The sequence below is a fragment of the Lissotriton helveticus genome, chromosome 5_1, assembly GCF_964261635.1.
Source record: "Lissotriton helveticus chromosome 5_1, aLisHel1.1, whole genome shotgun sequence".
NCBI classification, from domain to species: Eukaryota; Metazoa; Chordata; class Amphibia; order Caudata; family Salamandridae; genus Lissotriton; species Lissotriton helveticus.
The window spans coordinates 993,532,901-993,559,185 of NC_136065.1; positions in this window are offsets into that span (position 1 = coordinate 993,532,901).

Genomic DNA, 26,285 nt, shown 5'->3' on the forward strand with positions numbered 1-26,285 from the left:
AAAATATGCAGGGAGTTCATTAATGATGAATTGTAATGTGACGTATGAGGTCACAACTGATGCAATTGATGATGTAATTTATGACATCATGTACAATATCATGCATGAGGTCATGACTGTAAACTTAGAGTTAGGCTTGCAAACTCACCACACACATGAATTTTATTATTTTATTTGGCATCATATTCACTTTGTACCTCAAATGAATTTTCTTGGAGAATGTGAATACTGCTAAATGTATAATGTTAGTGGAGATAACTTCCCACAGCATAAGCATTAATGATTTATTTTCCTAAATTATGTTTGAGCAAGTGCCAATAAATTGCTTGCTCCACTCCTCATTAGTTCCATGCTCACTAAGGTCACCCTTTGACCATGCAGCGGAGCCCTTGGGTGCAGGCCAGGGTATTTGATCGCACTGTGTATAATGTCTCCATACATCGAAAGCCTAATGGCCATGGGTTTTCAGCCATGTACAGAACACTCTCACACTGGTTGAGACTTTTAGCTGTCTTGTGCCCACCCTAATGCCCAAATCTGGAACCGGGATATCCAAAGTAGAAAAACAAAATGGTTCAGTAATACTCTTTGTCTTATTGTGGTTAATATGACACAATCTCTTTATCCTTATATCTATTCAACATTTATTTTCCAACAATAGGTATAGATTAACATAAAGATTAGCTCAAAACAATGTGCAGAGAGTGCAGTGCTCAAAAGTGTGATACTGTGCGTTTATTTCAGTAAGACATATATTGATGTGGGATGTCTTTTTGAGTTTGAAAATTCAACAACAGTCTGTTATCTATTCACAGATTATTGTGTAGCTCAGTTTGGGAAGAGGGTATGGCCCTCGATCATCTCTCCACCCAGTACCTCAATTCTAGTAGTTTACTAAGCTAGCCTTGATCTTTGACCACCCTTTTGAGCACAGCGTATTGAGCCCATCTGCCTCAATAGCAGTTGGGAAATGGCTTTCAGGCTTATGTATCAGGCTCTGCATTCAGGGGTTGCCATTCGACCCACCATGTTTCCAGACCATGTCACATAGCCGGTCCCTTTGCTCACAATGCCTCCTCAGCCTGTCCTTAAACCATGCTCAGAGGTCTATGGGTGCAGTGAAATTCCTTCAGACATGCATTGCACCCAGCCCTCCTGACCCCATAGGCTCCAGGACGTTGCCTTTGACTGTGCTTGATGGTCTCTGATGGATGATTGTGACATTTAACGAGCACCATCAAAGCATGGCCTACTCAATACCCTGCATTCCTTAATATGGAGTTGACCTCAATAACACATTAACATGACTTCAATATTCACTCTGCACAGCCTGCACCATTCTCAGAAGGCACATGCCATGCAGTTTAGCTACATCCCATGCCAAATACATTTTTGCAAGTAACAAACGATAGGGAATGGTTTGATGAGGAATATACAAAATAATATGTGAACATACAAAATGAATGTTGCATGCCAGCATACAAAATGCCATATGTTTCACTCAGGAGCAATGGACTGCTTGAAAACGAATCTACTGCGTAACCACACTCTAAAGCTTTATAAAATAAGACATATACTTTGAACATCATATTAAACAAGTTCCTCAAATGGGATTAGTGCAGGAGACTGTGAAAGAGTCTTAAAAACACTGCACTGACCATCGTCACAGCTAACTTTATGTTATAGTAGCATCAGAAACATTGGTCAGATTGAACAGTCATCTATTCAGATGACAGTAAAATAAGTAACAATAAACTAATCTTACCATCAATTAATCCCAACCACAGAGTTCCCCATAGCGCTTTCTCCTCCTTGAGATCCATCAGGTATTCTTAAATAGCTTCAATGTTAGTAAATAATAACCTTTCGATCCACAATCAATTGAAGTATAGTAGGCTGTAGTATGGCACCATGACCAACAAAGGTTATCCTCAAATCTTCTGGTACAGTATTTTTAGCAAAGTCATAGAATTATCATCTACAATCAAAAACACTTTGACCTTGATAAGAAAAGTTTTGCCCTTCAGGCTGTTCCCTTAACTATGTATGCATCCATTTCTAACGATAATGGCATTACTCCTAGTCCTACTCCCTCGCCTTCCTTCAGCACAATTGAGGCCCCGCCTTCCACCCAGACCCACCCCCAGCATAAAAACTCTGCCCGCCCCCACCTCTACCTGTACACAAACAAGCCGAGCAAGCACTCAGTCGTACCGCACCGGGAGGGAGGGAGGGTCCTTGAAGGAAGGCGAGGGAGTAGGACTAGGAGTAATGCCATTATCGTTAGAAATGGATGCATTACCTCCCGTCCCTCCCTCGCCTTCCTTCAGCACAATTGAGGACATAGCAAGCAGAAGAAAACAGAGACGGACAACTGAGGGACAAAGAACACAAACAGTGCCCCAAACACAGCAGATCAACATCCCTGGCCTCGCAAAGAGGACAAGACCACAAAGCCCAAACCCCCACCAGAGGAAAAGCCACCAAGGCTGGGGACCGAAACCAACAACCCCACGGAGCGGGGGAAGGCAAACACCGGAGCCGGACCAAAGCGAACAAACAGAGTCCGCCACCCGGAAGGACACCACAACCAGCAGGCACCACAGCAAAAAGAGGCCGGACAGCCAAACGGAGCAAACGAGAATCCACAGCCAAGGAAGGAGCAGGACAGAACACTGGCCAAAACCACCCCATGACAGAGCGAAAATGCCGAGCCGCCGGAGGGAAAAGGGACGGAACCGGACACAAAACCAGCAGAACCCCACAGACCAGACAGAAGGGAACCCACAAGACAGGGCCCACAACACCCCCAAGCGCCCTGAAGGGGCGACAGCAACCAAAAAACCAAGGCCCGAGAGCCACAACCCAAGACCCCAAGGAGCCCAAAGGGTCGATCGGATAGGACATCCAACACCAGCAGTAAGACCCCGAAGGGAAGGACCCGACAGGGCGGAGAATCAAACACACCATACCCGGAAAAGAAAACCAGGCAACAGACCCCAGGCAACACGCAAGGAAGCCAGGAGTACCAAGAAGCAGGAAAGCCGCCCCCTGCACCCGCAGAGGAGCCACCGACAATCCCAGAAGAGCCCCAGAAGGAGCGAACAGCTACACCAAAAGGAGGCCAGCACCACGGGAACAACACCCAGAGCAGAACCCCAGGCCCAAAGGCCAGCAAACACCAAGCATAGGACAGCCGAAAGGAGGACCGACAGGAAGCCCGCAAGCCACCACCAGCCGGCCGAGAACCCCCAACCCAGCCAAGGCCAGCCGCACAACCGCCAGGCAGCAGGGGCAAGCCCCGCACAGAACCCAGGCGAAGGGCTCGGAACAACAAAGGGCACGGAACCCCCGGAAGGAATCCCCACCGAGCGCAACACAACCCGGACAGGAGGGGAAAACAAGGAGCCCAAGGCCAACAGGGAGCAACCAACAACCCCTGAGAACAGACCCACAGAGCCCGCACCAGAAAGGCCCGAACTACGTAAAAGGGAGGGCAGGGAAAGGCACACAGAAGAGCCAGAGGTCCAGGAGAGGGCCAGATGCCCCCCCCGCCCACAAAGACCCGGGACACTAGTCCAGAGACCCGAACCGGGCCACCCAGGCCGACCCCGGAGCCACGAACAGGACCACCACAGGGAGGCCCCAAAGACCCACCAACAGTCCAGACCCAGGGAAGGAGAGAGAAAACCCAGGAGGAAGGAAGGACCCAGCATGACAGAACTGCCAGCACACAGGTCACCCACAGAGGCAGAGAGCCGACAGCCCCAGCACCCAGACCAGAGTCCACAGAAACAGGACGCAGGCAACCAAGGGACAAGGACCAGAACCCGGACCCACCCAGGATGCGGCAAAGGACAACGCCACCGGAGGGTCAGACGGAGCCAACACCCACAGACCCGCAGAGAGCCCAGAAAGGACACCAGGGCAAGGCCAAAACGCCGCAACAGCCACCAGCAAGCGGACCCCCGGGAGAGCAGCAGGAACCAGAACAGGATCCCAAACCCAGCCAAGCCCGAACAGGCCGGCAACCGAAGCCACCACAAGTGGAGCCGGAGGAGCCAGTGAACACCGAGCCAGAAGGCAACAGAGGCCGAGCCACCAGGAGAGCCCCCCCCCGCGGACCGACCGACAAGGGCAGCTGGGACAACAGACCCCGGAGACCAACCCAACAGGAGGCAGAGTGACAGGCTTAGAAGAAGAAAACAAGCCCAGGGAACACCGCAGAAGCCAGGCGCCCCAGCACCAGCAGCCACAGGACACGCCGGAGTAGCCCCTGGGGCCACAAGGCCGAACCCATGAAGGAAGAGAGACCAGGCACCCACCGGACCAGGGAACGGGGCTGAGCTCACAAGAGCGTCCGGACAAGCGGGAAGACCCAGTGCGAAGGCCCGAGGCTGAAGAGGAAGGATGCAACACAGAAACGGGCATACCCCACATAGAACCGCAGGAAACGCAGAAAAGAAGCAGCGACTGGGAAGAGGGGAGAAGCGACCCCAAAATACAGGGCACGCCAAAACCACCAGGAAGGGCCCGCGGAAAGGCAGCCCGAAGGGCCAACACACGGAAGGGCACAGGCCAAATCCAGGAGGAGAACCAGGACAGGCAGAAAGCCGCCGGACACCCCAGCCACAGCAACAGAACGGAGCGGGCCCCAGACCCAAGCCCCACCAACAGGAACCCAGCAGACGGAACACATGGCAAGCAAACAGGACTCCCAGTCCAGCAGAGCCATCCAGCAGGAACCGGAGACAGGCATCGGAGACAGCCAAACCCTCTCCAAACCGGTGGAACCCGCACCAAGCCGACACTGACAGGAACCCAACAGGGCAAGGCACACCGACCAAGAGGCAGGCAGCCAGGGCAAAAGAAACGGTCAAAACCGCGCCCACCCGAAAGACGGAGTAGAAACCCACAGCAGGGACCACGGAGAGGCCCCAGTGCAAGGCACGGGAGAAAGGCAGGACGCCCCAACCTAGGCAAGGCAAGCAGAGGGCCCAAGGAGGCGACATGCAGCCACCACGAACCGCCACCGCAAATCCCACGAAACCCAGCACCAAGGAGGGCACAGAAGAAGCCGAGAACAGGCCAGCCAGCGCCACGGCAGCAGCCAAGCAGAACAGGCCCACCAAGCAGCGCGGCCAGGACAGAGGCCAACAGCACAACAGGAGGAAAGGGGCGACCCACACCAAGAAGCAAAGCCACTGGAGGAAGACAGGGACGCGCAGCCCAGAAGCGAACGCCCAGGCGCAAACCGAGAGCGCAGAGAAACCTGAAACCAATCAGGACCAACACAGCGCAGAAGGAAGAAGGAGGGCTGGGAAGAGACCGCCAACGGCAGGCCGCACAGGAAACCGCCAAGCAACAGTCAGCAGGGCAGCACCACAGCGGACAAAGCCACACGCACCACGCACCCACAACAAGCACGAGCAACGCATGCTACACACAGCACCAACCCCCACCCCGGCACAAAAGGGCAAGCCCAACCGGGAGGGCCGGGGACACCATGGAAAGAAACCCACAGGCCCCGCCCAGCAGGAAGCAGGAAAACCCAGCCGACCAGCACAGGAGTCCAGCGACCCACGGCCCGAACGCTCACCACCCCGGAGCCACACACAGAGCAGAGGCGGGAGAAGATCCACACCCAAGGACCCAGACGGGAACCATGCGCACATAGGACCAGCCGGTCGAGGATGGGACGCGGAAGGCATCAACCAAACCCCAGAACACAGGACAGGGCAGCCACAAACAAGGCCAGCACCTTCATGAGACAAGAAAGGCAGAGCGACAAGGGCACCCCAGGGGGACCGGAGACCCAGCAACAGAGGAAGAGGACACCAGTACGCCCCCAACCAATCCCCATGCGACCCCGACAGGAGCAGACCCAGGGGCAGACAACCAACAAGGCCACCACCAAAGGGAACATGGAGCAGCAGGACAAGAAGAGAAGCCATCCAGCGAAAACCAATGCCACCAAAGGACTTCACTGAGGCACAGCATCCAAGGCCGGTCGGCATACAACAGCTACAGGGCAAGAAAAACGCCCAAGCAGGCTGGACCACAGGCCGTAAATATGTACATTAACGCCCCAGCAGTGCGAAGAATCTGTCAGCGGCACATAAATCCGGAAGGCACGAAAAAGGACATATGAAGCCGAGGAGCCGTGGAGGGAAAAAGGCACAGGGAAGCCCCGGAAATCCCACACGGTGCACTTCAGAGGAGCAGGGGGACCATAGCAAGTCACTGGGCAGCCGGCAGAGCGGCAGTCCCCGGGTGCAAGAAGCAATGCGCCCCGCCAAGAAACAAAAAAGGAAACGGGCACAAACCCGTCCTACCTGGACTCCTGGAATACAGCACACCGGGAGGAGGCAGCCACGCAGCCCGACCCGAAACGCAGCCCCAGCCACAGGAGGACCGCCGTATACCTCCGAGGATTCCTGAGCCACCGCTCCGCCCCCATACCACGAGGGAGACGAGGAGAGGAGGCACAGCCAGGAGAACGCTGCAGAGGGCACGCCGCAGCAGAGAACCAGACCGAAGACTCCCCGGCACCGCCACAGAGAGGAGCTGAAAAGGTAAGTCTCACTAGGGAGACAGAAAAAAACAGGTAGAGGTGGGGGCGGGCAGAGTTTTTATGCTGGGGGTGGGTCTGGGTGGGAGGCGGGGCCTCAATTGTGCTGAAGGAAGGCGAGGGAGGGACGGGAGGTAATTCCCATTGCCCTTTATCCTACAAAATCAGAAGGACATTGGTAAGACTTTTCTTTTTGAGGATAGTTTCAAACATCTTTAATCCGATGCCAGCAAGTCAGATCAGTAACACAAAACAATGCACAGATAGGAGTTTGGATCGGACACCTTTAGCAATTAGTGGTTTTGAGTCAGACCCCCTCCAAGCACATCTTCTTTGAAATGTTGTTCACATTAAGAATCATTCTATAAAATTAGTAGACATTGTAATTTCTCCTCTTAATATTTCTCATTGGTGGTTGGCAAACATAGTAGTCGTTCTCAGGCATCACATCTAATGTTCCTCCGAAGTATCAGGACTGTGAGGAATCTAATTTGGTTGAGAGGGGTGTTAAGACTACTTGCGCAACAGCCACAATCCCCATCAGGGTCAACCACAAAAGTCACTAAAATAATCTCTGCTAGCTTGGCACAAATCAGTCATGCGTATCGTAGAGGTAATGTGTAAAGTATTAATGCAGCACACAAACAATAATAAAATAAAAACACATCACAAGAAAAATTCCACATGAAGTAAGAAAATAGATACATTTTATTAAAAAAATGTGACCAAAAATCCAGTTGGTAGTACCGGGGACATGCAATTTTAAAGATTTTAAGTAGCGAATGTGCCTAAAAGTACAAAGCGTCAATCATGGCTATCTGGTCATGCGAGACAGAGTGAAAGTCACAAGTTCAGGCAAACCACCATGAAGCGTGGGCCAGATACAGGATCCAGATTAGTCCTGCTGAGTTACCTTCAAAAGTCCAGTGCAAAGAGTTCAGTTCACATTGGTAGGAGCCTCAAGGAGCAGAGAGACGTCACAGATGGTCGTCGATGTAGCACGAGGAGCAGGTCAGGCATAGTGGACTGTCATTGCTGTAGAAGTAAGAGCGATGTTGAGGATGGTTCTTGCTGGTGCTTCGCTTTGGCAGGTCCCTCAGACTGTTGATGCTGTAGGGCGAAGTCCCAATCTCCCATTGTGGGTGTCACTGGTGGTCACTGTGGCATGAAGAGTCAGATTCATCAGAGCTTCATGATGGCGGGTGGCACGGGCAGCAAGATCTTGGCGTGAACAGGCTCATTCGCAAAGAGCAGAAAACTTCAGGATTTCTTTTTTTGGGGGGAATGCGCTCAACTGACAACACACCTTGGGTCCAAGACTTGAGGGGCACTTCTTGAGGATTAGAACTCACGCCAGTAGATGTCAGCAGGGCTCAGGCAGGTCCAGTTGCATGTCTAGACAGCAGGTCAACTGAGCAGATGCAGGTAAGCCTCCGGAGGTTGATATGTCCCTGTAGCTCAGAACAGAGGTCAGTCAGATGACCTTTGGAGTCACTTCAGACTAGGATGAAGGATGCAGGTCCATCTCAGCAAGCATAACAGCAGAGTAAAAATGCACCAGAGTAAAAGACTTTCTGGCTGCAGAGCATAACAGCAGAACTTCTTTTGTACCAACGGGTCCAGAGTGTACTGGAGAGTGTGTCTGAGGGTCCCATTTTGATAACTGTCGCCTCCTTTGAAGTAAGAGAAGTTTCTAGTGAACTCCCATTGAAATGCTTGAAGTTTCTTACCTACCTTTCCATGACTCCAAGCTATCTGCATGCACAATGCAATGGTGGCAAGTCCGTTTTGTGAAGACAGGAGATAGCCTATTCAGTTGTAAGTTGGGCTGTGCCCAGCTCTGCCCCCCATCCTGGCAGTTGATACCCATCCAGGCACACCTAATCCCTCTATGATGTGACAGTCTGGGAGGATTATAAAAAGTCCAACTGTCAGTACTCAGGCCTGCCATTGCAGCCTGTAGTGCAGTTGTAAACTGTTAATTCGACCTGGCAAACTAAATACCAACACTATAAATTTGCTCACCTCAAATGTCAGCTTTTCGATCAAAGTATTTAAGAATAGGATTAGCACAGTGCCATCCTCGCCGAGATAGAAAGGGACACCATCTTTTGCCATTTCTACAGCAAAGTGTTTAATCATAGGTCTAGCACAGTGCTATCCATGCCAAACTGTAAAATGACGAATGCCTTTTTACCACTCCAGGAGGAGTATTACAGCTTTGAATTGGTAAAATACCAACCAAGACAACCTGAAATTAATAAAAGCAACACCTGACATGTGTTTTGCTCTCATTAGAGGTCTTCAGAGAGGTATATTGTCCAGACACAAGGGAGCACTTAGTATAAGTCAAAACAATACACTTTCAGGCTTAGAGTGAGGCATAAATTATGTAAAAAAAGAAGCAGAGAACTCTGGGTAGTTCTCAAGTTCAGGTGGAAAGCTGCTCCTGTATAGAGCACCCTCAGCACCAGCAACACTATACACTTGCTGACCTCAAATGTCTGCTTTTCTATCAAAGTCTTTAAATAGGATTAGCACAGTGCCATCCACACCGAGATAGAAAGGGACAAAGTTGTTTGCCATTTCTACAGCAAAGGTTTTAAGCATGAAATACCAGCATTATAAAGCGCACAGCTACCTCCGGAGAAGTGTCCGGGCGCTTGGGGCCATCTGGAAGAATAAGCAAGCTATTGAGTGGAGTCACATGTGCTGGCCTAACCTGCTGCAGGCACCAGGAATTGAACCATGAACCCAGTGGTCCTGACTCAGGCACCCTGGCTGTTGCACCACACCTCGGACTAGCACAGTGCTATCCATGCAAAACTGTAAAATGACAAAAGCCTTTTAACCACTCCAGGAAGAGTATTACAGCTTTGAATTGATAAAATACCTACCAAGCCAACCTGAAATGAATAAAAGCAAAACCTGACATGTGTTTTGCTCTCATTAGAGCTCTTCAGAGAGGTTTAGCACAACACTGGAGAGGCAAAGCGTATCAATACAAATATGTAGCCTTAAATGCCATACATATAAATCCACATAGATGACAGGAGTAATAGTTATCCAATCGGTGACGTAATTTTCAAATGCTTTTATTGTATATCATAAAATCCACAGCCAAACTCCACAGCCTACGCGTTTCGCCCAACACGGGCTTCTTCAGGGCTTGGTGTCGTATCTCAGTATTGCATTGGCTCCAAAAAATGCGTATTTCCATTAATGTGGTTCCAAGGGACTGACGAATATGTCCCACTTCCTGAGACAACGCTTAAGTCAGGTCAGGTATTGTCTCCTGATCCTTTGTGTGCTATCAAACCCCTTGTTTCAGAGGATGAGGTGAAAACTTCGAATTTAGCCGTGTCGCTATACCATGCCGATTAGGGCACAGTATCTCCTATGTCAGAACCCTTCTCCCTCGGTATTCTTTCCGGAAGTGTAGACACTCTTCAGAGAGGCATATTGTCCAGACATAAGGGAGAACTTAGTATAAGTAAATATAATACCCTTTTAGGCATAGAGTGAGGCATAAATTATGTACAAAAGAAGCTGAGAACTCTGGGTAGTTCTCAAGTTCAGGTGGAAAGCAGCTCCTGCATTGATCACCCTCAACACCAGCAACACTATACATTTGCTGACCTCAAATGTCTGCTTTTCTTTCAAAGTCTTTAAATAGGATTAGCACAGTGCCATCCACGCCGAGATAGAAAGGGACAAAGTTGTTTGCCATTTCTACAGCAAAGGTTTTAAGCATGAAATACCAGCATTTATAAAGCGCACAGCTACCTACGGAGAGGTTTCCAGGCGCTGGGGGCCATCGAGAAGATTAAGCGAGCTATTGCCTGGAGTCACATGGTGCTGGGCTAACCTGCTGCAGGCACCAGGAATTAAACCGTGAACCCAGTGGTCCTGAGTCAGGCACCCTGGCTGTTGCACCACACCTCAGGACTAGCACAGTGCTATCCATGCCAAACTGTAAAATGACAAAAGCCTTTTTACCAACCAAGCCAACCTAAAATGAATAAAAGCAACCTTTGACACGTGTTTCATTCTCCTTAGAGCTCTTCAGTGAGGTATAGCTTGGTTCAGACACAAGGGGGCACCCAACATAAGTCAAAACAACACTCTTTCAGATTTAAAATATTGCATAAATTATGCAAAAAAGAAGCACTCTGCAAGTCCTATGCTTAAAAGGTTTGCTGTAGAAAAGGCAAAAGACTTTGTCCCTTTTTATCTGAGCTAACTATAACTAATGCCCCAGCAATGCACTGCTTATGACCTTACATATTACATCACTCATGACATAGTCAGTGACATTTCTGATGACATCCACATGACATTTCAAATGACACCACTGATGACATCATCTAGTGAGTTTAAGTGTTTTCCAAGAGTTTATGAGTGTTAAACATATGTATTAACCTACTACAATAGTTAAATTAGAATATTAGGTGCACCACTAATGTGTGATACTATTTCTAACATATATTATGTGAGTGGCTGTGTGACTGTATGTATTCTTTTATATATGGGCGAGTGAGTGGCTGAATGGATATACACGTAGGTGTATGAGTAGCTGTGTAGGTGAGTGAAATGCTTTGTGAGTGGCTGGATTGGTGAGTGAGTGGGTGTGTCTCTGGCTGTATGGGTGAGTGAGTGTTGGTGAAAATGGCTCTATTTGTGGGTAAGTTGGTGTGTAGTGACGGTATGGGTGAGTGATGGGGTGTCAGAAGGGCTATATGAGTGAGAAACTAAGTATGTAAGTGGCTGTACGGCTGAGTAAGTGGATGTGTGAGTACTTGTAAGGATATGTGAATGGGTAAGTAAGTGGTTGAGTCAGTGAGTGTGTGAGTGCTTGTTTGGGTAAGTGGCTCTGTTGAGAGGCTGCATGGGTGAGTGAGTAGGTGTGTGAGTGACGGTGTAGGTAAATGAGTGGGTTTTTGTGCTTAGCTGTATAATGAGTGTGTGGCAATGTGACTGATTGTACGGGTAAGTGACCGGTGGTATAAATAGGCTTTATGCAGCATGGTAGAGAAAGGGTGCAGGACCTCAGACCAGCTCTAAGGATTCCTGCTGCATGGGGCTTACTAGAGGAATCAGGAGGGCTTCTTGGCCCCCAAGAACCCAGATTATCCAAGAGGACTTCATCCCCCTGCCAGTAGCGCACCATGAGGAAGTACATTTACAGAATGGTGGAAAACGGTGGCAAGGCCTCTAACCAGCTCTCAGCAATCGTGCTGTATGTGTGACTTACTGGAGAAAAAAGGAGGCGTTCATGGCCCCAAGGACCTTCAGCATCCAAGGAGACATGATCCCCCAACAAGCAGTGCATTAGGGGGCATGTTTGCAGAGTGGTGAAGAAACGGGTTGTGGCTTCCTCTCAGCAATCCAGCTGTTTGGGACTTATAGGACAGAACAGGAGGGCTTGTAGGCCCAGAAGGACGCTCAGCATCCAAGGGGACTTCATCCTCCAACAAGTAGTGCACTATGAGGCACATTTGCAGAGTGGTGGAGAAAGGGGGTGGGACCTCAGATGACTTCTCAGCAATCCAACTGTGTGGGTCTTACTGGAGCTAACAGGAGGGGTATTTAGCCCTGAAAGAACCGCAGAAGCCAAGGCAACTTCATTCCCCTACCAGTAGTGCACCAGGAGGCACATTTGCAGAGTGGTGGTGAAAGGGGCGGGCCTCCTTGACTTGCCAGGGCTTCATTTTTTATTGTTATTTTTTTATTAGGGGAGTGGGCTGTGTGGCCCCGCTTCCCTGTGCCAATTTCAGCCCCGGGGACCCTATCCCCCTCAGATCGCCCTTTAAAAAAAGCATTAGTGGAGGAGGCCACACATCCCCCCTTCCCAGGTCGATTTCAGACCCGGGGACCCCATTTCCCAGGTCCCCGACCATTTTTTTCTTACAATTTAGGGTAGGGGCCACACCATCCTCCTTCCCAGGCCGACTTCACCCTGGGTCCAGTCCATCTTTTTTTTAAATGTAGGGGCAGGGGCACGTGTCCCCCCTCCCTGGCCTGATTTTGGCCCCAGGGACCCCATCCCTGGAGCTTGCCCTTTTTAAAAAGAAAATGTGGTTAAAAATGGAAGGGAGGGGGACCATGCAACACCACCACTCTGGGCTGATTTCTGCCCCAGGGACCCCATCCCTGGGGCCCAGACACTTAGACCTTTGCCCTGGGGACCCCGTCCTCCAGGTCCTGCCCATTTATTGTGGGTGCCCTCAAGGCACTCACTCTCCATTGGGAGCACGGGGGAGCCTGAAGGCTTCCACAGTCACTGCCGTCTCTCTGCATCCTGCGTGAGCCGGCATTGCTTTCACAGAGAGGGAGCTGCTGAACATGTAGCTCCCTCTCTGTGAAAACAATTCTGCTGTGCTTCTAGCAAATGAGAGAATTTGTTATGCTTTCGCTTGCTAGAAGTGGAGTGTTTGCTGTGGCTTGGCAGGAGCAATAAAGCTCCCACCAAGCCATAGCAAACAACTATGTCAAGGGGGTAGCCACCCTGGGACATAGTACGAGATGGCCCTGGGTGGTAGCGGTCCCCAAAGCCATCTATGGCTCCAGGAGGGGAGCTGTGTGTCCCTCCTCCATTTCAAGACACTGACCCGGGGAGGTGGTGGTCCCCAGGGCAGCGGGGGCCATGCAGCCCCAACTTTAATTGTAAACATTTGCCCCAGGAAGGTGGTGATCCACAGGGCTGTGAGGGTGGCCAAAGGCCCCTCGCATTGATTTCATTTTAGCCCTGGGGAAGTGGCAGTTCCCGGGGCTGCAGACGGGCCATGCGGACCCCTCATTATTGTCATATTGAGCCCCAGGGAGGTGGCTGTACCTGGGGCTTTAGGGGGGCACGAGCCTCCCCACATTAATTGCACAGTTACCCTGAGGAGGTGGAGGTCCTCAGGACACGGGGTTGGTGAACCAGCAACACCTGCATACATTCACAATAATGCACTGTGGAGGTGATGGTCCTTGGGCATTTATAAGCCCTAGGATGGTGGCCCAATGCATCCCTGTCCTACGTATATTATGCATGCCCCCAGGATCTGGCCCACCTGAGGACTCAATTTTACAGAAGCTCAGGAGACCACTCTTTTTTCTTTTTCATTGGGATCCACGGCAACTCCCACTGAATTTAAAAAGATAAAAACGTCTTCTTAACTCTGCAGGATCCCAGTGGGACTCCCCCAAGAGGCCTAGGGGGTCAGGGGATTTCTTCCCTGCCCCTGCCCCTTTTTCTTTTTTTAACATTTGTTCTGGGACTCGGCTCAAGCTAAGTTCCAAGATGGCTGCCAACACTTCCTGGTTGGAAGTGTTGGCAGCAAATCAGAACTCAGCACAAGATCAGGTGGGGTTGCGGATCCCTATACATACAATTGGACATTTCTTTAATTAACTCCACAACTACTGAAGAAATTTACACCAAATCACAAAACGGCACTTCCCTGGACCAACATCTACCTCTCTACCAAATTTGGTGTAAATCCGTTCAGCAGTTTGGGCTGTATCCGTGTCTAAAGTTTCTATGGAAATTAACATGGGGAAAACACATTTTGGGACCCCCCATTTCTTTATGCCCTTGACGGATCACCCCAAAATTTTCAAGACAGTAGTTGAAATGAGTGGAAAACTAGTTTTGAAAATTTTGCAAGGATTGATCAAACAACACCAATGTTTTTTTGTCAAATGAAATAACGCTCTTCCTATAGAAACTAATTCCTTACTTTAACTAGCTACTGGCAATTGTCAGTAGGTAATATATATTTCGAAGAAAGGAAACCCTGCAACAAACTGGTTACGTCCACCAAAGCAGGACTGGTGCGTGACAAGGGGGTGGACCCTGTAATATTTCTACAGAAGAAACCAGTGTCAAGGATTCAAACAATGAGCAGACCACATTCCACAAACTTGTAGATTTCACAAATTTATTCAGCAACATATTTCAACTCCACCGGTTCTTTGTCACGGCCTAATGCATAATTTAGTGTGCCCAACTATTTATCAAAATAAGAGCCAAAAATTAGGCCTGGGCAATGAACTTCGCTCAGTTTCCGGAGTTTGCGGAGTTTCTGCAGCTCGCGAAGTGCAGGAAATTCCGCTTTGCAGTGTGCAGCGGAGTGTTTTCTCAGCTCGTGAGAGCGAACGATAAGTTTGCAAGCGTGAGCTGCCGCTCGGGTAGAACTTCTACCCAAGCAGCAGGAATACCAGCACAAACCGCAGTTCGCACTGCACTCGGCCACTCGCAGAAATTCGTGGAGTTCTTTTGTAACTTTGCAGAGTTCCGCGTAGCAAAACTCTGCGAACTATGCCCAGGGCTACATAAAACAGAGAACAGATTTCAAAGTGATCGTGGTAAAAGAAACATGTATCTGGTGAAAATGAACATAAAATCTGACAAATAAACACAAATTGAAACGAGTGGTGAACAGTGTCGGCGGTCTGAAACCTCAATTACAATGCAAGCACATAATGTGTGGTTGCAATCTCCCATTTCCCCATGGGAGCTCTCATAGAGAAATATGAGTTACTGTTAATCCCTGCACTGTGCCTGCCACATGGTGCAGGAATGTATTGTGCCCCCTGGGTCCCACAGCCATAGGCCATGGTGAGAAGGGGGCCGACATGGAATGCCTGTCGGAAACCGGCATCCTAATTCCAAGGGCAGAAATGGCATATGTAAGGAATTATGATCAGTTTCCGTCTAGCCGATGACTCCTTGAGCCCGTCGGAAGCCAGTTAGATTCGCCAGCCAGTTTTAACTTCTAAATGCCTTCTTTGTATTAAGGATGTTGGAGTTTAAACCATGGATATCGGTCTGAGGCTTTCTGAACGACATCCAAATGAGGCCCGTATTGTCGGCCATGATATTTAACATTTAAGTGAAAACTCATTGACTGTCAGAGGTTGCAAAAGTAATTATTTTGTATGTGTAATTACAAGTATTTAATGACTAAATCAATATTGATGCAAATCGCAAAGTGTGCCAGTAACTATTTATGTGCATATACAAAAGTATATGAAAAATTCAGTGGAAAAATGTCTCAGTTCATTTTCCAACTGTGTCCGTGCCATGATAGGCACGCCACTACTTTATTTTTAAGGTGCAGTTGACGCACAGTGGGCAGATAGTGTTGCCTCTAAGAAAAAGGCGGCCCTAACAAGGGACAGAATCCCTCACTCGCTGGAAACACAGTCCCAAGTAAAACATTTTTTAATTATTAACAAACGCACTTGCGTTTTGGTTTTGCCAGGAAAAACGTTCTTGTTAAATTATAGGAGCTGATACAAAACTTCACTGTGCTGTGTTTGCTGCTGCATGACATGTGATAATGTATTCTACAGAACTGCGATAATTTTACAGACAGCCCGTAACTGTAATTATATGTAATTCCCGGCAAAGTGGCCCAATGTACTATATCAATCTAACTGCTATATTCGTTCCACAGCTTGATAAGTCACATGGAATAGACATCTAATGGTAGCAGTGATAATGCATGGATATTTGTCACATATAAGGTCACATGTATGGTTGAAGTGAGAACGCAGACATACAATCAAATACCAGTTTTTGTAACCACAAAGTCCTGTCATGACATGTCACGCATGAGTGATGTCGTTTGAGATGTCATCAGTGATGTCACTGACCATGTCATCAGTGATGTAATATGTGAGGTTTTAAGCAGTGCATTGCGGGGTCATAAGTTATAGTTAGCTCAGGTAACTATAACTGCAGAATTTCTATGGTAGTGTATTTGTGAAATCTGAGCCTAAGTATAACGTCCCTGTAACTTTTGGTTTTTGCAGTGAATTTCTAAAGTTTTTAAAAATTCCATTTCCTAACTATAATATCTGTGTAACCTTTGTTTTTTTCAGTGAATGTCAACTTTTTTTTCTATTTCCAAATTATATCATCCCTGTAAACTTTGTTTTTTCCAGTGAATTTTAATATTTTAAAATGTAATTAGCTAATTGTAACCTGCAAACTTTAAGAGTGGGTGTGTGAGTGTCTGATTGGGTCTGTGAGTGGGTGTATGAGTAGTTGTCTGGATCCATGACAAGTGTATGAGTCTTTGAGTAGATCTGTGAATATATATATATATTCACTGAAAAAAACAGAGGTTTCAGGGATGTCATAGTTAGGCTGACATTTCACTCGTACGAAACCAGAGAAATTTGACCGTTATAGTTAGCTGAGCTAACTATAACTCACTCCCACAATACACTGCTGATGACATCTAGTCTGTCAGTTGGTGAGTAAGTGGCTGCATGTGTTGGTGAGTAGCTACATGAGTGTCTATATGGGTTAATGATTGGTTGTCTGAGTACCTTTATGGGTGCCTGAGTGTCTGTGTGGGTGGGTGGGAGGTGTGTAACTCCCTGCATGGATGTATGAGGTGGTGATCCCCTGGGTGTATGGGTTCAAGAGTATGTGTGCGAGGGACTGGATGGGTGAGTGAGTGTGCATATGGCTGTGTTCGTGAGTGAGTGGTTATCTCACTGGTATATGTATGAGTAACTCCTTATTTCAAGTAATTAAACCTGACCACTGTTGCTATGAGCTTCTGCTCACTGTGTTCACGACAATACTATTCCAATCTTAACAAAAAGTTCTACAATCAGTTAAAGCACATGAACATGAGCATAAACATAATTCACACAAAACAAATAAAATCATTACAATGAAAAGATTTTAATCTGTTGAAGACACAGAATTTTCTTTGAATCCAAATAGTGCAAGAATGTTCTAGTTCAACATTTCTGTCCAATGCATTTCGGGCCTCACAGGCCCATCTTCAGGGGCTTCAATCTATTAGTAACAAGGATACCAATTCCAATCAGGAATGTACAATGCGCAGGGAAAAGTTCATAATGTGTGCCACACCCATATATATCAGGATTTTAGTTATGGGTTCAAATTCAAATTCTCAAAAGAACACAAAATGAAAATATAAAAGGATCAGAACAGAAAAATAAGTGAAAGATTATAGAATAGTGATGAAAATGTGGTCCAAAAGATTTCCTTTTATTCATGCTCGTTTTATTAAATCACAAGTGCCTCCATGTACGTCTCCTTAATGTGAATGAAAGCATGCAACTCTCACAACGCAAGTAGTATGAACTTACTGCCAGAACACTTCCACGTCTCTCTGAAAATATTGTGTAGAGCATAATCAAAATCGGCTACTAAAACACCACACAAAAATAGTAAACGCTCATCATCCAAAAAGCTCACTAACCTGTTGGTTACAAAGGATAGACTGCCTCTAGGGGAATGATCCTGTCAGAAATGCTGAATCTACAATATACAACAAACAGAACAGTCTTCAGCCTGCCATTCACATCCTAACCCTATGGTGCTAAACTCCATGAATCTCCAAGTGGCGTGCTCGCTTACCTGCTCTGAAACTCCTAAATACGTGGAAGATACTCTCAGTTTTCAAACGCGATAGTGTGTGTGATTCTGCCATAGTGAGTTTCCGATTTACCCCTAATGTCCACGGAAACCAAAGACGGACTAAACTGAAAACGTTCACTCGAAAATGGGCGCCATGATGAAATGGTGAAATCTCCTTGGGAATGGGAACCCAGAATAATGTAATAGCAATAACTCCTCCTTTATCGGCGAGACCCTGATCTCATGACAGCAATCCAGTCCATAAGAAAACCTGTTTCAACAACTCGCATGAACTGAAGATGCTGTAAAAACCTGGTAACTCACAGAACCATCTTACTCCAGTAGAAACCACTGTGAGAAAACAGAGTGAAATTTAAAGAAAATTAAGAATAAAAATAATAATAAAAAAGTTAAAGGTGAAGATGGTACATATATGCTTACACTAATCAACACCAGTCCTTTCATACGTAATGACTGTTATGGCGATTTTCCGACATAAAGTAGTCTACAGGGACACATAATGCCGTACACCAAACTTTTGGAATTGTATTCTGAGTTGTGTTTCAACAAAATGGTTTCTCCTGTTGATGGATGTTGAATCTTATTGCCAGTTATTACTTTGTGACAATGTACACAATTGTAACATCGCTTGGTACCGTGAAAGTTCGTACTTTCTTCCTATGGCTTGGATATCAACAATTCTTTCAAATTTTTAGTTACAATCTTTAGATGTATAACACATGTTAGAATACATTTACAAGTAGACATATACCTCAATCACACAGCTGGATTGCTGAGAAAGGTCCGAGGCCACCCCCCCTTTTTATTCCACTCTACAAAAGCGCCTCCTGGTGTACTGCTGCTCGGGGGATGAAGTCTATTCAGTCCTGAGGTCCTCAGGACACAAGAGACCTCATCGCCTCACCAGAGGTGCACCAAGAGGCATGTTTGCAGAGTGGTGTAAAAAGGGCATGGCCTCGGACCACCTCTCAGCAATCCCACTGTGTGGGGCTTACTGGAGTTACCTGGTGGGCTAGTTGGCCACTAAGTACCCTTAAGATTCTAGGGGACTTAATCCTCCAATCCAGAACGTGCCAGGAGGCATGTTTGCAGGGTGGTGCAGAGATAGGGTGGGGCCTCCACCTTTTATTTATTTTTTGGAAGGGGTCTGTGTGGCCCCCCTTCTCCTAGTAATTTTTGGGCCCTGTTCAACATTGATTGATTTTTATAAATTCATTCTACATCGTGCTGTTTACAATTTTATAGTGATTTGAAGTAGTGCACCTAGTGTCGAGGATATCTATCCTAACTTTCGAAAAGTGGCATTTTAATAAAGAAACTGACTTCACCATTAAACAGGGGTTTCCATTATAATTCCAAATACACCAAACATGACATAGCTGCCTGCTTCCAATTGGAAATGTTAGCTTAATAAATATAATATGGAATCCCACAATGGTATCCTATGGAAGAGGTAGGCCTCATTGCAGTGAAAAATGAATTTAGGGGTTTTCACTACCAGGACATGTACAATGTAAAAGTACATGTCCAATATTTTAATTGAACAGCACCCTTCCCTATGAGCTACCTAGGGTCTATTTAATGGGTGAATTATATGTAAAAAAAGGGGGGAAATGTCATTTGGACAGTGCAAAAATTGTGTTAGAAATGTGAAACGTGTGTCCACAAATAGTAGGAATTCAATCCCATTATAACTTTTTGCTTAGGGTTTATCACACACCAAACAGCATGCACAAATTGGGATTGATTGAGAGTCCTGCTTGCAGGAGATGTGTGACTCCAATTGCAGGATTTCTTTACCTTACACGATAAGATACCAACTAGAGCGAGGTTCAAAGCCCTGTGATAGTGTTCAATACAAGATAAGCCTTGGCCTAGACTCCACCGATGTGCAATCAGTTCATAGGCATAGCCGTCTTCAGCCAGGCTTGCTTGATTCCAGTGGCAAAGTGAGCAAGGGACTCACGTCTGAGCATACCCTGCCAACTTATGGCGAACAAAACGGTACAAAAGGGGTTCGGGCTGGACTGTTCCTATGAGGCACAGGGTCAGACGGATTTGCATATGGCCATGTCTGAACTGGGGTGGCAGAGTGGGCTATAGAACGGTGATGGATTAAACCCAGATCTGTTGACTGGGTGTGAGTGTTTGATTGGTTCAGATGCTCCGTCCATCACCACCCCCTTTTGTACCGCTTTGTTTGCCATAAGTTGGCAGGGTATGCTCAGACGTGAGTCCCTTGCTCACTTTGCCACTGGATTCAAGCAACCCTGGCTGAAGACGGCTGAAATGCCAGAAACCGGTCCTAGGAAGCTTGTTTCCGGTCCAGGGAAGGCATGGCTTGGCAGGTCTGGCTGGACTGTTCCCATGAGGCACAGGGTCAGACTGATTTGCATATGGCCATGTCTGAACTGGAGTGGCAGAGTGGGCTAAAGAACGGTGATGGATTGAACCCAGATCTGTTGACTGGGTGTGAGTGTTTGATTGGTTCAGATGCTCCGTCCATCACCACCCCCTTTTGTACCACTTTGTTTGCCATAAGTTGGCAGGGAATGCTCAGATGTGAGTCCCTTGCTCACTTTGCCACTGGATTCACGCAACCCGGGCTGAAGACGGCTGAAATGCCAGAAACCGGTCCTAGGAAGTTTGTTTCCGGTCCAGGGAAGGCATGGCTTGGCAGGTCTGGCTGGACTGTTCCCATGAGGCACAGGGTCAGACTGATTTGCATATGGCCATGTCTGAACTGGGGTGGCAGAGTGGGCTAAAGAACGGTGATGGATTAAACCCAGATCTGTTGACTGGGTGTGAGTGTTTGATTGGTTCAAATGCTACGTCCATCACCACCCCCTTTTGGACCGCTTTGTTTGCCATAAGTTGGCAGGGTATGCTCAGACGTGAGTCCCTTGCTCACTTTGCCACTGGATTTAAGCAAGCCGGGCTGAAGACGGCTGGAATGCCAGAAACCGGTCCTCGGAAGCTTGTTTCCAGTCCAGGGAAGGCATGGCTTGGCAGTTCAGGCTGTACTGTTCCCATGAGGCACAGGGTCCGACTGATTTGCATATGGCCATGTCTGAACTGGGGTGGCAGAGTGGGCTAAAGAACGGTGATGGATTAAACCCAGATCTTTTGAATGGGTGTGAGTCTTTGATTGGTTCAGATGCTCCGTCCATCACACCCCCTTTTGTACCATTTTGTTTGCCATAAGTTGGCAGGGTATGCTCAGACGGGAGTCCCCTGCTCACTGTGCCACTGGATTCAAGCAAGCCGGGCTGAAGACGGCAGGAATGCCAGAAACCGGTCCTCGGAAGCTTGTTTCCGGTCCAGGGAAGGCATGGCTTGGCAGTTCAGGCTGCACTGTTCCCATGAGCGGTAATTGCAAACACAACAGTGATGGACAGAATGTGGATCAATGTCACACATTCACCCCAGTCCAAAGATCTGGGCCCAAATCCATCGTTTTTCCACTCCACACCACCCTGGGTTAGACAATGGCGATATGCAAATCAGCGCTGACCCTGTGCCCCATGGGAACAGTCCAGTCCGAACTACAAAAGCCATGTCCTTCCCAGAACGGAAACAAGCATCCGAGGACCGGCCCGGTTTCGAGGTAACACCTCTCATCAGCCCGGCTAGCTTGATTCCAGTGGTGTGGAGTGCCTGGGACTCACGTCTGAGCATCCCCAGTACACTTAGAGCGGTAATTGCAAACACAACAGTGATGGACAGAATGTGGATCAATGTCACACATTCACCCCAGTCCAAAGATCTGGGCCCAAATCCATCGTTTTTCCACTCCACACCACCCTGGGTTAGACAATGGCGATATGCAAATCAGCGCTGACCCTGTGCCCCATGGGAACAGTCCAGTCCGAACTACAAAAGCCATGTCCTTCTCAGAACGGAAACAAGCATCAGAGGACCGGCCCGGTTTCGAGGTAACACCTCTCATCAGCCCGGCTAGCTTGATTCCAGTGGTGTGGAGTGCCTGGGACTCACGTCTGAGCATCCCCAGTACACTTAGAGCGGTAATTGCAAACACAACAGTGATGGACAGAATGTGGATCAATGTCACACATTCACCCCAGTCCAAAGATCTGGGCCCAAATCCATCGTTTTTCCACTCCACACCACCCTGGGTTAGACAATGGCGATATGCAAATCAGCGCTGACCCTGTGCCCCATGGGAACAGTCCAGTCCGAACTACAAAAGCCATGTCCTTCCCAGAACGGAAACAAGCATCCGAGGACCGGCCCGGTTTCGAGGTAACACCTCTCATCAGCCCGGCTAGCTTGATTCCAGTGGTGTGGAGTGCCTGGGACTCACGTCTGAGCATCCCCAGTACACTTAGAGCGGTAATTGCAAACACAACAGTGATGGACAGAATGTGGATCAATGTCACACATTCACCCCAGTCCAAAGATCTGGGCCCAAATCCATTGTTTTTCCACTCTACACCACCCTGGGTTAGACAATGGCGATATGCAAATCAGCGCTGACCCTGTGCCCCATGGGAACAGTCCAGTCCGAACTACAAAAGCCATGTCCTTCTCAGAACGGAAACAAGCATCAGAGGACCGGCCCGGTTTCGAGGTAACACCTCTCATCAGCCCGGCTAGCTTGATTCCAGTGGTGTGGAGTGCCTGGGACTCACGTCTGAGCATCCCCAGTACACTTAGAGCGGTAATTTCAAACACAACAGTGATGGACAGAATGTGTATCAATGTCACACATTCACCCCAGTCCAAAGATCTGGGCCCAAATCCATCGTTTTTCCACTCCACACCACCCTGGGTTAGACAATGGCGATATGCAAATCAGCGCTGACCCTGTGCCCCATGGGAACAGTCCAGTCTGAACTACAAAAGCCATGTCCTTCTCAGAACGGAAACAAGCATCAGAGGACCGGCCCGGTTTCGAGGTAACACCTCTCATCAGCCCGGCTAGCTTGATTCCAGTGGTGTGGAGTGCCTGGGACTCACGTCTGAGCATCCCCAGTACACTTAGAGCGGTAATTGCAAACACAACAGTGATGGACAGAATGTGGATCAATGTCACACATTCACCCCAGTCCAAAGATCTGGGCCCAAATCCATCGTTTTTCCACTCCACACCACCCTGGGTTAGACAATGGCGATATGCAAATCAGCGCTGACCCTGTGCCCCATGGGAACAGTCCAGTCCGAACTACAAAAGCCATGTCCTTCCCAGAACGGAAACAAGCATCCGAGGACCGGCCCGGTTTCGAGGTAACACCTCTCATCAGCCCGGCTAGCTTGATTCCAGTGGTGTGGAGTGCCTGGGACTCACGTCTGAGCATCCCCAGTACACTTAGAGCGGTAATTGCAAACACAACAGTGATGGACAGAATGTGGATCAATGTCACACATTCACCCCAGTCCAAAGATCTGGGCCCAAATCCATCGTTTTTCCACTCCACACCACCCTGGGTTAGACAATGGCGATATGCAAATCAGCGCTGACCCTGTGCCCCATGGGAACAGTCCAGTCCGAACTACAAAAGCCATGTCCTTCTCAGAACGGAAACAAGCATCAGAGGACCGGCCCGGTTTCGAGGTAACACCTCTCATCAGCCCGGCTAGCTTGATTCCAGTGGTGTGGAGTGCCTGGGACTCACGTCTGAGCATCCCCAGTACACTTAGAGCGGTAATTGCAAACACAACAGTGATGGACAGAATGTGGATCAATGTCACACATTCACCCCAGTCCAAAGATCTGGGCCCAAATCCATCGTTTTTCCACTCCACACCACCCTGGGTTAGACAATGGCGATATGCAAATCAGCGCTGACCCTGTGCCCCATGGGAACAGTCCAGTCCGAACTACAAAAGCCATGTCCTTCCCAGAACGGAAACAAGCATCCGAGGACCGGCCCGGTTTCGAGGTAACACCTCTCATCAGCCCGGCTAGCTTGATTCCAGTGGTGTGGAGTGCCTGGGACTCACGTCTGAGCATCCCCAGTACACTTAGAGCGGTAATTGCAAACACAACAGTGATGGACAGAATGTGGATCAATGTCACACATTCACCTCAGTCCAAAGATCTGGGCCCAAATCCATCGTTTTTCCACTCTACACCACCCTGGGTTAGACAATGGCGATATGCAAATCAGCGCTGACCCTGTGCCCCATGGGAACAGTCCAGTCCGAACTACAAAAGCCATGTCCTTCCCAGAACGGAAACAAGCATCCGAGGACCGGCCCGGTTTCGAGGTAACACCTCTCATCAGCACGGCTAGCTTGATTCCAGTGGTGTGGAGTGCCTGGGACTCACGTCTGAGCATCCCCAGTACACTTAGAGCGGTAATTGCAAACACAACAGTGATGGACAGAATGTGTATCAATGTCACACATTCACCCCAGTCCAAAGATCTGGGCCCAAATCCATCGTTTTTCCACTCCACACCACCCTGGGTTAGACAACGGCGAAATGCAAATTAGCGCTGACCCTGTGCCCCATGGGAAAAGTCCAGTCCGAACTACAAAAGCCATGTCCTTCCCAGAACGGAAACAAGCATCCGAGGACCGGCCCGGTTTCGAGGTAACACCTCTCATCAGCCCGGCTAGCTTGATTCCAGTGGTGTGGAGTGCCTGGGACTCACGTCTGAGCATCCCCAGTACACTTAGAGCGGTAATTGCAAACACAACAGTGATGGACAGAATGTGGATCAATGTCACACATTCACCCCAGTCCAAAGATCTGGGCCCAAATCCATCGTTTTTCCACTCCACACCACCCTGGGTTAGACAATGGCGATATGCAAATCAGCGCTGACCCTGTGCCCCATTGATTCCAGTGGTGTGGAGTGCCTTTGGAAATAAATTGTGGGCCTCTATTGGAGATAACTTTACTCGGCAATCCATGTAATTTAACAAAATTCTGAATAAAAATATCACAAAACTCTATTTCAGTAGGTAATTTCTGTAGGGGAATAAAATGACCCATTTTAGACAATAAATCTACAACCAGAAGAATGGTTGTAAAACCATTTGACAAGGGCACATCTGTGATAAAATCGACATTAATAGTGTGCCATGGTGCTGGTGGAATTGGTAACCATTGTAAATAACTAGCAGAGGCTATGTGTTGAGATTTATTACGAGCACAAATGGGACATTTCTTTACATAGTTTTGGACATTCTTTCTAATGGTAACCCACCAGAAGGTTCGAAAAACATAATTCTAAAGTCTTTTGCGTACCAGGATGACCTGTTAAACTGGAGTCATGATGCCAGGCAATGATTTTTTGTCTTAATTCACCTGTTGGAACAAATAATTTTGTTTTGTAAAAATAGACCCCATCAGAAATCTAACAGTATTTCTTCTGTAACCACGTGTCTTGTTTGATTTTTTGGTATTCAGTTTTTACTTCTGTTAAAAAAGAATCAGACTGAGTTACTGCCACTATTCTATCTATGGGAAGGATATTTTGAGCCGATTTCTTCAGATCTTGTGACTCTTTTTCATGCAAACGAGAGAGGGTATCTGATAGCAATTGTTTTTGCCCAGGTCGGTATGTAATCAAGAAATTGAATTCACTAAAGAAATGTAACCATCTAATTTGCATTGGTGTTAGTGCCTTAATGGAGGTATAAAATTGTACATTTTTATGATTAGTATAGATTGTCACTGTAAGTTTAGCTCCTAGAAGGTTATTTCTCCATTCTGCAAATACATACTTAATGGCTAACAATTCACGTTCGACTATGGTATAATTTTGCTCAGATGGCAGCAATTTACGCGAAAAGCAAGCCAGAGGTTAGAGATACCCTGTCTTAGGGTCTTTTGCATCAAAACCCCTCCTACTGCAGTTTAAGAAGCATCTGCTTCAACAATGAATGGTTGGTCTGGGTCGGGATGGGTAAGTACTGCAGCTGAGGTAAAGGCTTTTTTTAATTCCAGAAATGCTTTATTAGCTTCATCACTCCACTGAAAAGATTGTCCTTTTTTAGCAATAGTGTGATTGGGGTTACGATTCTGGAGAAATGAGCAATAAAGCATCGATAAAAATTGGCAAACCCTAAAACTTTTTGGATCTCTTTCACTGAAGTTGGAGTTGGCCAGCTAATGATTGCTTCTACCTTTTTTGGGTCCATTTAAATTCTGTTAGGGGACAGGATGTATCCTATGAAAATTTTACTGAACGAGCATGTAAAACACATTTCTCAATTTTAGCATATAAAGAATGCTCCCTCAACCTTTGCTTAACTGTTCTGACATGTATTACAAGTTCTTCTTGAGTTTTTAAAAAGACTAATATGTCATTGATATAGATG